The sequence below is a fragment of the Phocoena sinus genome, chromosome 6 (assembly GCF_008692025.1).
Source record: "Phocoena sinus isolate mPhoSin1 chromosome 6, mPhoSin1.pri, whole genome shotgun sequence".
NCBI lineage: Eukaryota > Metazoa > Chordata > Mammalia > Artiodactyla > Phocoenidae > Phocoena > Phocoena sinus.
Window position 1 is genome coordinate 37,579,615 of NC_045768.1, and position 11,064 is coordinate 37,590,678.

Below are 11,064 nucleotides of genomic sequence, written 5' to 3' on the forward strand. Positions count from 1 at the left end.
CCAGAAACAGACTACATATTATGAACACTTGTTTTATGAAAAACAGACACTGCAGAGGAAAGGGGGAAAGGATTGTTTCGTTAATAAAAATCATCCAAAACTTGGAAATGCTGCAAAGAAAAGATAGCAGGGGCAGCCAAAGATTAATTAATCCAGGCAACAAACTTTTGCTTTACTCATTAACTATTATTGGTTAAAGGCTAACCCTGTGAAGTCATATGTTAACCTATAGATTTTTGTCTGGTAATGAAGCAAAGGATTTCTGATTAGTAGAAAATGTTATGGTGCTATTGTACTATAGACATTAACTACTTTTATATCTAACCTAAAATCTTATTCTAGCATTCCTTTTTCAAATGCCTATAAATACCCATTATGGTTAATTTTATGTGTCAACTTAACTGGGCCACAGGGTACCCAAATATTTGGTCAAACATTATTCTGGATGTATCTGTAAGGATGTTTCTGGATGAAATAAACATTTGAATATGTAGACTGAGTAAAGCAGATTGCTCTTCTTAATGTGGGTAGTCCTCATCTAATCAGTTGAAGACCTCAATAAACAAAAGGACTGAATAAGAGAATTTCTCTCTGACAGACTTCCTTTGAGCTGGGACACGGTCTTTTTTCCTGCCTGTGGACTTGAACTGAAGCATCAGTTCTTCCGGGGTCTTCAGCCTGTTGGCTTTCAGACTGGAACTATGCTGTCAGCTTTCGTAGTTCTCAGGCCTTTGGACTGGAACTAGAACTATACCATCAGCCATCCTGAGTCTCCAGCTTGACAGCTACAGATCTTCAGACTTGTCAGCCTCCATAAGCCTTTGAGCCAACTCCTTATAATAAAACCTCTCTATCTCTAGATATACACACACCCAGAACTCTGACTAATATAATCCCTAATTTCCTCAGATGCTCATTGCACATGCTTTACCTGCTTATTCCCTCATTAAGAGTTAAATAAATCTTACATATGTTCATTCTATATTCTTTTTTTTTTTTTTTTTTTTTCTGTACGCAGGCCTCTCACAGTTGTGGCCTCTCCTGTTGCGGAGCACAGGCTCTGGACAGCGGCCATGGCTCATGGGCCCAGCCGCACTGCAGCATGTGGGATCCTCCCGGACTGGGGCACGAACGCGCGTCCCCTGCATCGGCAGGTGGGCTCTCAATCACTGCGCCACCAGGGAAGCCCCCATTCTATATTCTTATGAGAATCTTGCTCTTAACTTTTTGGAAATTATACTATGACAGTTTTTTCAAAAGGTGCTGGATCAACTGAATAACCATGTGGGAAAAAAATGAATCTTGACATCTACCTCACACCATACAGAAAATCTATTCCAGATGACTAATGAAAGGTAAAATAATAAAGCTTCTAGACAATAACCCAAGATAATATATCCATTACCAGGGTAGGCAAAGACTTCTTAAACAGGGCATAAAAAGCACTAAGAGAATAAATAGGCAAGTTACAGAGTGGGAAAATGTATTTGCAATAGATTTCTCTAACAAAGGATTCATATTCAAAATATACAAAGAGCTCCTACAAATAGACAGGAAAAAAAGACAACCACACAGAAAATGGGCCAAGAACTTGATCAGGCAAGTCACAAAAGAAGATAACCAACACATATATGAAAATGTGCCCAACTTTACTAGACATGAGGAAAATGCAAACAAAAGCCACAATGAGTTACTCCCATATATACTCTAGAATAGATGAATTAAAAAGACTAACAGAGGGCTTCCCTGGTGGCGCAGTGGTTGAGAGTCCGCCTGTTGATGCAGGGAACGCGGGTTCGTGCCCCGGTCTGGAAAGATCCCATATGCCGCGGAGCGGCTGGGCCCGTGAACCATGGCCACTGAGCCTGCGCGTCCGGAGCCTGTATTCCGCAACGGGAGAGGCCACAACAGTGAGAGGCCCGCGTACCGCAAAAAAAAAAAAAAAAAAAGACTGACAGAGATTGGTTCAAGATGCCAGAGTAGAAGGACGTGTGCTCACTCCCTCTTGCGAGAGCACTGGAATCACAACTAACTGCTGAACAATAATTGACAGGAAGACGCTGGAACTCACCAAAAAAGATACCCCACATCCAAAGACAAAGGAGAAGCCACAATGAGATGGTAGGAGGGGCATAATCACAATAAAATCAAATCCCATAACTGCTGGGTGGGTGACTCACAAACTAAAGAACACAGGGCTTCCCTGGTGGCGCAGTGGCTGAGAGTCTGCCTGCCGATGCTGGGGACACAGGTTCATGCCCCGGTCCGGGAAGATCCCACATGGCGCGGAGCGGCTGGGCCCGTGAGCCATGGCTGCTAAGCCTGTGCGTCCAGAGCCTGTACTCCGCAACGGGAGAGGCCACAACAGTGAGAGGCCCGCATATCGGTAAAAAAAAAAAACAACTGAAGAACACTTATACCACAAAAGTCCACCCACTGAAGTGAAGGTACTGAGCCCCACATCAGGTTTCCCAGCCTGGGGGTCCGGCAATGGGAGGAGGAATTCCTAGAGAATCAGACTTTGAAGCCTAGCCGGATTTGATTGCAGGACTGACAGGACTGGGGGAAACAGAGACTCCACTCTTGGAGGGCACACACAAAGTAGTGTGCGCATCGGGACCCAAGGGAAGGAGCAGTGACCCCAGGGGAGACTGAATCAGACCTACCTGCTAGTGTTGAAGGGTCTCCAGCAGAGGCGGGGGGGGGGGTGGCTGTGGCTCACTGTGAGGACAAGGACACTGGCAGCAGAAGTTCTGGGAAGTAATCCTTGGCGTGAGCCCTCCCAGAGTCAGCCAATAGCCCCACCAAAGAGCCGGGTAGGCTCCAGTGTTGGGTCACCTCAGGCCAAACAACCAACAGGGAAGGAACCCAGCCCCACCCATCAGCAGACAAGCAGATTACAGTTTTACTGAGCTCTGCCCATCAGAGCAACAGCCAGCTCTACCCACCACAAGTCCCTCCCATCAGGAAACTTGCACAAGCCTCTTAGGTAGCCTCATCCACCAGAGGGAAGACAGCAGAAGCAAGAACTACAATCCTGCAGCCTGTGGAACAAAAACCACATTCAAGAAAGATAGACAAGATGAAAGGCAGAGGGCTATGTACCAGATGAAGGAACAAGATAAAACCCAAGAAAACCAACTAAATGAAGTGGAGATAGGCAACCTTCCAGAAAAAGAATTCAGAATAATGATAGTGAAGATGATCCAGGACCTCGAAAAAAGAATGGCGGCAAAGATGGAGAAGATGCAAGAAATATTTAACAAAGACCTAGAAAAATTAAAGAACAAACATCTAGAAGAATTAAAGAACAAACAAACAGAGGTGAACAATACAACAACTGAAATGAAAAATACACTAGAAGGAATCAATAGCAGAATAACAGAGGCAGAAGAACAGATAAGTGACCTGGAAGACGGAATGGTGGAATTCACTGCCATGGAACAGAATAAAGAGAAAAGAATGAAAAGGAATGAAGACAGCCTAAGAGACCTCTGGAACAACATTAAACGCACCAGCATTTGCACTATAGGGGTCCCAGAAGGAGAAGAGAGAGAGAAAGGACCCAAGAAAATATTTGAAAAGATTATAGTCAAAAATTTCCCTAACATGGGAGAGGAAATAGCCACCCAAATCCAGGAAATGCAGATAGTCCCATACAGGATAAACCCAAGGAGAAACACGCCGAGACACATAGTAACCAAATTGGCAAAAATTAAAGACAAAGAAGAATTATTGAAAGCAGCAAGGGAAAAATGACAAATAACATACAAGGGAACTCCCATAAGGTTAACAGCTGATTTCTCAGCAGAAACTCTACAAGCCAGAAGGGAGTGGCATGGTATATTTAAAGTGATGAAAGGGGGCTTCCCTGGTGGCACAGTGGTTAAGAATACGCCTGCCAATGCAGGGGACACGGGTTCGAGCCCTGGTCTGGGAAGATCCCACATGCCACGGAAAACTAAGCCTGTGCACCACAACTACTGAGCCTGTGCTCTAGAGTCTGTGAGCCAAAACTACTGAGCCCTTGTGCCCCAACTACTGAAGCCCATGTGCCTAGAGTCTGTGCTCCACAGTAAGAGAAGCCACTGCAATGAGAAGTCCACGCCCCGCAACGAAGAGTAGCCCCCACTCGCCGCAACTAGAGAAAGCCCACATAGCAATGAAGCCCCAACACAGCCAAAAATAAAATACATAAAAAAAATTTATTAAAAAATTAAAAAAAAAAAGTGATGAAAGGGAAGAACCTACAACCAAGATTACTCTACCTGGCAAGGATCTCATTTGTTTTCAATGGAGAAATCAAAAGCTTTACAGACAAGCAAAAGCAAAAGCTAAGAGAATTCAGCACCACCAAACCAGGTCTACAACAAATGCTAAAGGAACTTCTCTCAGTGGGAAACACAAGAGAAGAAAAGGACCTGCAAAAACAGATGCAAAACAATTAAGAAAATGTTAATTGGAACATACATATCAATAATTACCTTAAACATGAATGGATTAAATGCTCCAACCAAAAGACACAGGCTTGCTGAATGGATACAAAAACAAGACCCATATATATGCTCTCTACAAGAGACCAACTTCAGACCTAGGGACACATACAGACTGAAAGTGAGGGGATGGAAAAAGATATTCCATGCAAATGGAAATCAAAAGAAAGCTGGAGTAGCTATGCCCATATCAGATAAAATAGACTTTAAAATAAAGAATGTGACAAGAGACAAGGAAGGACACTACATAATGATCAAGGGATCAATCCAAGAAGAAGATATAACAATTACAAATATATATGTGCCCAACACAGGAGCACCTCAATATATAAGGCAACTGCTAACAGCTATAAAAGAGGAAATCGACAGTAACACAATAATAGTAGGGGACTTTAACACCTCACTTAACACCAGTGCACAGATCATCCAAAATGAAAATAAATAAGGAAACAGAAGCTTTAAATGACACAATAGACCAGATAGATTTAATTGATATTTATAGGACATTCCATCCGAAAACAACAGATTACACTTTCTTCTCAAGTGCTCATGGAACATTCTCCAGGATAGATCACATCTTGGGTCACAAATCAAGCCTCAGTAAATTTAAGAAAATTGAAATCATCTCAAGCATCTTTTCTGACCACAACGCTATGAGATTAGAAATGAATTACAGGGAAGAAAATGTAACAAACACAAACACATGGAGGCTAAACAATATGTTACTAAATAACCAAGAGATCACTGAAGAAATCAAAGAGGAAATCAAAAAATACCTAGAGACAAATGACAATGAAAACACGGTGATCCAAAACCTATGGGATGCAGCAATAGCAGTTCTAAGAGGGAAGTTTATAGCTATACAAACCTACCTCAAGAAACAAGAAAAATCTCAAATAAACAATGTAACCTTACACCTAAAGGAACTAGAGAAAGAAGAATAAACAAAACCCAAAGTTAGTAGATGGAAAGAAATCTTAAATATCAGAGCAGAAATAAATGAAATAGAAACAAAGAAAGCAATAGCAAAGATCAATAAAACTAAAAGCTGGTTCTTTGAGAAGATAAACAAAATTGATGAACCTTTAGCCAGACTCATCAGGAAAAAAAGGGAGAGGATTCAAATCAATAAAACTAGAAATGAAGAAGGAGAAGTTACAACAGACACCGTACAAAGCATCCTAAGAGACTACTACAAGCAACTGTATGGCAATAAAATGGAAAACCTGGAAGAAATGGACAAATTCTTTGAAAGGTATAACCTTCCAAGATTGAACCAGGAACAAATAGAAAATATGAACAGACAAATCACAATTAATGAAGCTGAAACTGTGATTAAAAATCTTCCAACAAACAAAAGCCCAGGACCAGATGGCTTCACAGGTGAATTCTATCAAACATTTAGAGAAGAGCTAACACCCATACTTCTCAAACTCTTCCAAAAAATTGCAGAGGAAGGAACACTCCCAAACTCATTCTATGAGGCCACCATCACCCTGATACCAAAACCAGACAAAGATACTACAAAAAAAGAAAATTACAGACCAATATCACTGATGAATATAGATGCAAAAATCCTCAACAAAATACTAGCAAACAGAATCCAACAACACATTAAAAGGATCATACACCATGATCAAGTGGGATTTATCCAAGGGATGCAAGGATTCTTCAATATACACAAATCAATCAATGTGATACACCATATTAACAAACTGAAGAATAAAAACCATATGATCATCTCAATAGATGCAGAAAAAGCTTTGACAAAATTCAACACCCGTTTATGATAAAAACTCTCCAGAAAGTGGGCATAGAGGGAACCTACCTCAACATAATAAAGGACATATATGACAAACCCACAGCAAACATCATTCTCAATGGTGAAAAACTGAAAGCATTTCCTCTAAGATCAGGAACAAGACAAGGATGTCCACTCTCGCCACTATTATTCAACATAGTTTTGGAAGTCCTAGCCACAGCAATCAGAGAAGAAAAAGAAATAAAAGGAATACAAATTGGAAAACAACAAGTAAAACTGTCGCTGTTTGCAGATGACATGATACTATACATAGAGAATCCTAAAGATGCCACCAGAAAACTACTAGAGCTAAGCAATGAATTTCGTAAAGTTGCAGGATACAAAATTAATGAACAGAAATCTCTTGCATTCCTATACGTTAATGATGAAAAATCTGAAAGAGAAATTAAGGAAACACTCCCATTTGCCACTGCAACAAAAACAATAAAATACCTAGGAATAAACCTACCTAGGGAGACAAAAGACCTGTATGCAGAAAACTATAAGACACTGATGAAAGAAATTAAAGATGATACCAATAGATGGAGAGATATACCATGTTCCTGGACTGGAAGAATCAATATTGTGAAAATGACTATACTACCCAAAGCAATCTACAGATTCAATGCAATCCCTATCAAATTACCAATGGCATTTTTCACAGAACTAGAACAAAAAATCTTCAAATTTGTATGGAGACACAAAAGACCCAGAATAGACAAAGCAGTCTTGAGGGAAAAAAATGGAGCTGGAGGAATCAGACTCCTTGACTTCAGACTATACTACAAAGCTACAATAATCAAGACAATATGGTACTGGCACAAAAACAGAAATATAGATCAATGGAACAGGATAGAAAGCCCAGAGATAAAACCACACACCTATGGTCAACTAATCTATGACAAAGGAGGCAAGGATATACAAGGGAGAAAAGACAGTCTCTTCAATAAGTGGTGCTGGGAAAACTGGACAGCTACATGTAAAAGAATGAAATTAGAACACTCCCTAATACCATACACAAAAATAAACTCAAAATGGATTAGAGACCTAAATGTAAGACTGGATGCTATAAAACTCTTAGAGGAAAACATAGGAAGATCACTCTTTGACATAAATCACAGCAAGATCTTTTTTGATCCACCTCCTAGGGTAATGGAAATAAAAACAAAAATAAGCAAATGGGAACTAATGAAACATAAGAGCTTTTGCCAAGCAAAGGAAACTACAAACAAGACAAAAAGACAACCCTCAGAGTGGAAGAAAATATTTGCAAATGAATCAACAGGCAAAAGATTAACCTTCAACATATATAAGCAGCTCATGCAGCTCAGTATTAAAAAAAACAAACAACCCAATCCAAAAATGGGCAAAAGACCTAAATTGACATTTCTCCAAAGAAGACATACAGATGGCCAAGAAGCACATGAAAAGCTGCTCAACATCACTAATTATTACAGAAATGCAAATCAAAACGACAATGATATATCACCTCACACCAGTTAGAATGGGTATTATCAGAAAATCTACAAACAACAAATGCTGGAGAGGGTGTGGAGAAAATGGAACCCTCTTGCACTGTTGGTGGGAATGTAAATTGATACAGCCACTATGGAGAACAGTATGGAGGTTCCTTAAAAAACTAAAAACAGAACTACCATATGACCCAGCAACCCCACTACTGGTCATATACCCAGAGAAAACCATAATTCAAAAAGACACATGCATCCCAATGTTCATTGCAGCACTATTTACAATAGCCAGGTCATGGAAGCAACCTAAATGCCCATCAAGAGACGAATGGCTAAAGAAGATGTGGTACATATATACAATGGAATATTACTCTTCCATAAAAAGGAACAAAATTGGGTCTTTTGTAGAGATGGGGACGGATGTAGAGACTGTCATACAGAGTGAATTCAGTCAGAAAGAGAAAAACAAATATCGTATATTAATGCATATATGTGGAACCTAGAAAAATGGTACAGATGAACCGGTTTGCAGGGCAGAAATAGAGAGACAGATGTAGAGAACAAACGTATGGACATCAGGGGGAAAAGTGGCTGGGTGGGGGTGTGTGATGAGTTGGGAGTTTGGGATTGACATATATACACTAATATGTGGATAAATAATAGGAACCTGCTGTATAAAAAATAAATAAAATAAAATTTTTTTAAAAATTGACAACCTCAAGAGTTGGCAAGGATGTAGAGAAACTAGACCTTGTTGTGGGAATGTGAACTGTTAGAATCTCTTTGGAAAAAAATGTTGGTGATACCTACTAAAGCTGAACATAAACGTGCCCTATGACTGAGCAGTTCTACTCCGAGGTATATACCCAATAGAAATTCATGTACATCAGTCAATAATTTTATTCTTAAAATTGCAGAGGAAAAATAAACACAATTCAAGATATTGGTTACTTCTGGGAAGAGAAGATGAAGAACAAGGGAGAAACAGGAATGAGATTAGGAAGAAGTATATATAAGCTCAACTTTATCTGAAATATTAATTTCCTTAAAAGAGAATTTGAAGCAAATGTGGTGGTAAAATACTAAGATCTGATAAAGCTGTGTGAAAAGAATGTGGGTTTGTTACAGTATTCTTTACAACTTTCTGAATGCCTAAAATATTTCATAAAGAAATTTTTTAAATCTTGTAGAAGAATAAAGATTCAGAGAATGTTTAGGAGCCACTAGTTTAAAAAAAAAGACTGTAATAGGAAAATACAGTATAAGGCCAATGTTGTATATGTAAACATACCATAGATACATATTCACATACATATACTAAGTGATGAAACTGACACTTTATCTCTGGGATCTTCCTCCCAGAAACCCATAACCCCAGTCTAATTATGAGAAAATCATCAGACAAATTCCAACTGAAAGACATTCTACAAAACACCTGATCAGTACTCTATAAAACTGTCAAGGTCTATAAAACTGTCAAGGTCGGGCTTCCCTGGTGGCGCAGTGGTTGAGAGTCCGCCTGCCGATGCAGGGGACACGGGTTCGTGCCCCGGTCCGAGAAGATCCCACGTGCCGCGGAGCTGCTAGGCCCGTGAGCCATGGCCGCTGAGCCTGCGCGTCCGGAGCCTGTACTCCGCAACGGGAGAGGCCACAACAGTGAGAGGCCCGCGTACCGCAAAAAAACAAACAAACAAAACAAACTAAAAAAACCCAAACTGTCAAGGTCATCAAAAACAAGGAAGTCTGAGAAACTGTCACAGTCAAGAGGAGTCTAAGGAGACATGACAACTAAATGTAATGTGCTATCCTGGATGGGATCCTGGAATAGAAAAAGGACTTGAGGTAAAAACTAAGGAAATATGAATAAAGTATGGACTTTAGTTAATAATAATGTATCAATATTATTGATTAATTGTAGCACACAAACCATACTAATGTAAGATGTTAATAAGAGGGCAAATTGGGTGTGGGGTATATGGAAACTTTCTGTACTATCTTCACAAATTTTTTGTACATCTAAAATTAAAAGTTTATTTTTAAAAAGTCAAGTAATTTACCCAAATTCATACAGCTAGTAAATACTCCTTACCCAAAGTTCAGAGACCAAACCAAATGACTTCAAACTTTGAGCTTTTTCCACTACACAAAACCCTTCCAACTTTACTCTCTTGGATTATAGAGGTATTTGTATGACAATCGAAACAAGTTCCATAAGGGAAGAAAAATTGTTTTTTTCTTTTTCTCTTTTTTAATTTTTCCTAGCACACCACTGGTGTTCAGTAAAGCCGCTTAAGTTAACTACTCACAGAAAGAAAGTCACAGAGATCTAAAGAATCTGAGACTTTGAGAGAACTTTAACATGTCCGGTCCATCACACAGCCATCAATACCGCTGGCTCCAGAGGGAAGCCCGCCAGGCCCCGGGCTCAGAGCCACTGAGTTCTGCAAGGGTCCTGTGCTGCCATCTACCGGTATTTCGTAAAGCGTCGACTTCCCCTGCTGTATCTCGGGAACCCGTGGGGCTGGGGGTAGTTGGAGAGAAGATTCAAGCGCTAATTAAATTACAGAATATATGTAACTGTCACATAGTTCAATCGACACTTGTACAAAGCAAAGGCTCTTCTTTTCTCCGGCGATTGCAGGCTCCCATAACTCCGTATTAATACTTAGGCTCATAAATTTACAGACTTCTTGCTGACCTACCTCCACAGGTACAGATCTGACTTGTACTGCCAGTCTCTCAAAATTCAGAATCTCCCGCAAAGCGTAGGCTGCGGAAACTGCTCATCCTCACAGTCTTGAGACCCCGCCAATCAGATTCCCGCATTTTCACAGAATCCTGAGACTCATGGCACTGCTTTGCAAACCCCACAGACCTCCCCCATTAGGGCAAATAAGCGCGCTAACGCAGACGGCTTCACTAAGAAGTTCAAGTTTCGCAGGCAGCTCACACCAGCTCGAAAGCCTAGGAGGGCCCCACTCAGGCTTGGCGCCCGCAGGCTGACGCTTTGGCGCTGGTTCTGGCTCCCTACCTCTGGCCGGATCCGGTCAGCCTAGGCCGCCGACTGCGGGCCGAGGTCCCGCCCCTCTAGACCTGTCATCACAGCAGCCGCACGTGGCCGGGGTGGGACCTCAGGCGACCTGCAACCATCACTTTGTCTCCTCCGCCATCCATTGGGGCTGCCGCAGCCAATCAGAGCCAGCGATTCCGGGCTGGAGAGCCAGCTCCAGGGTGAGGCAAGCGGGAGAAGGGGAGAGGGGGAGGAGAGGCTCCGAGATGGGAGGGGGCTAGCAGGGGAAGG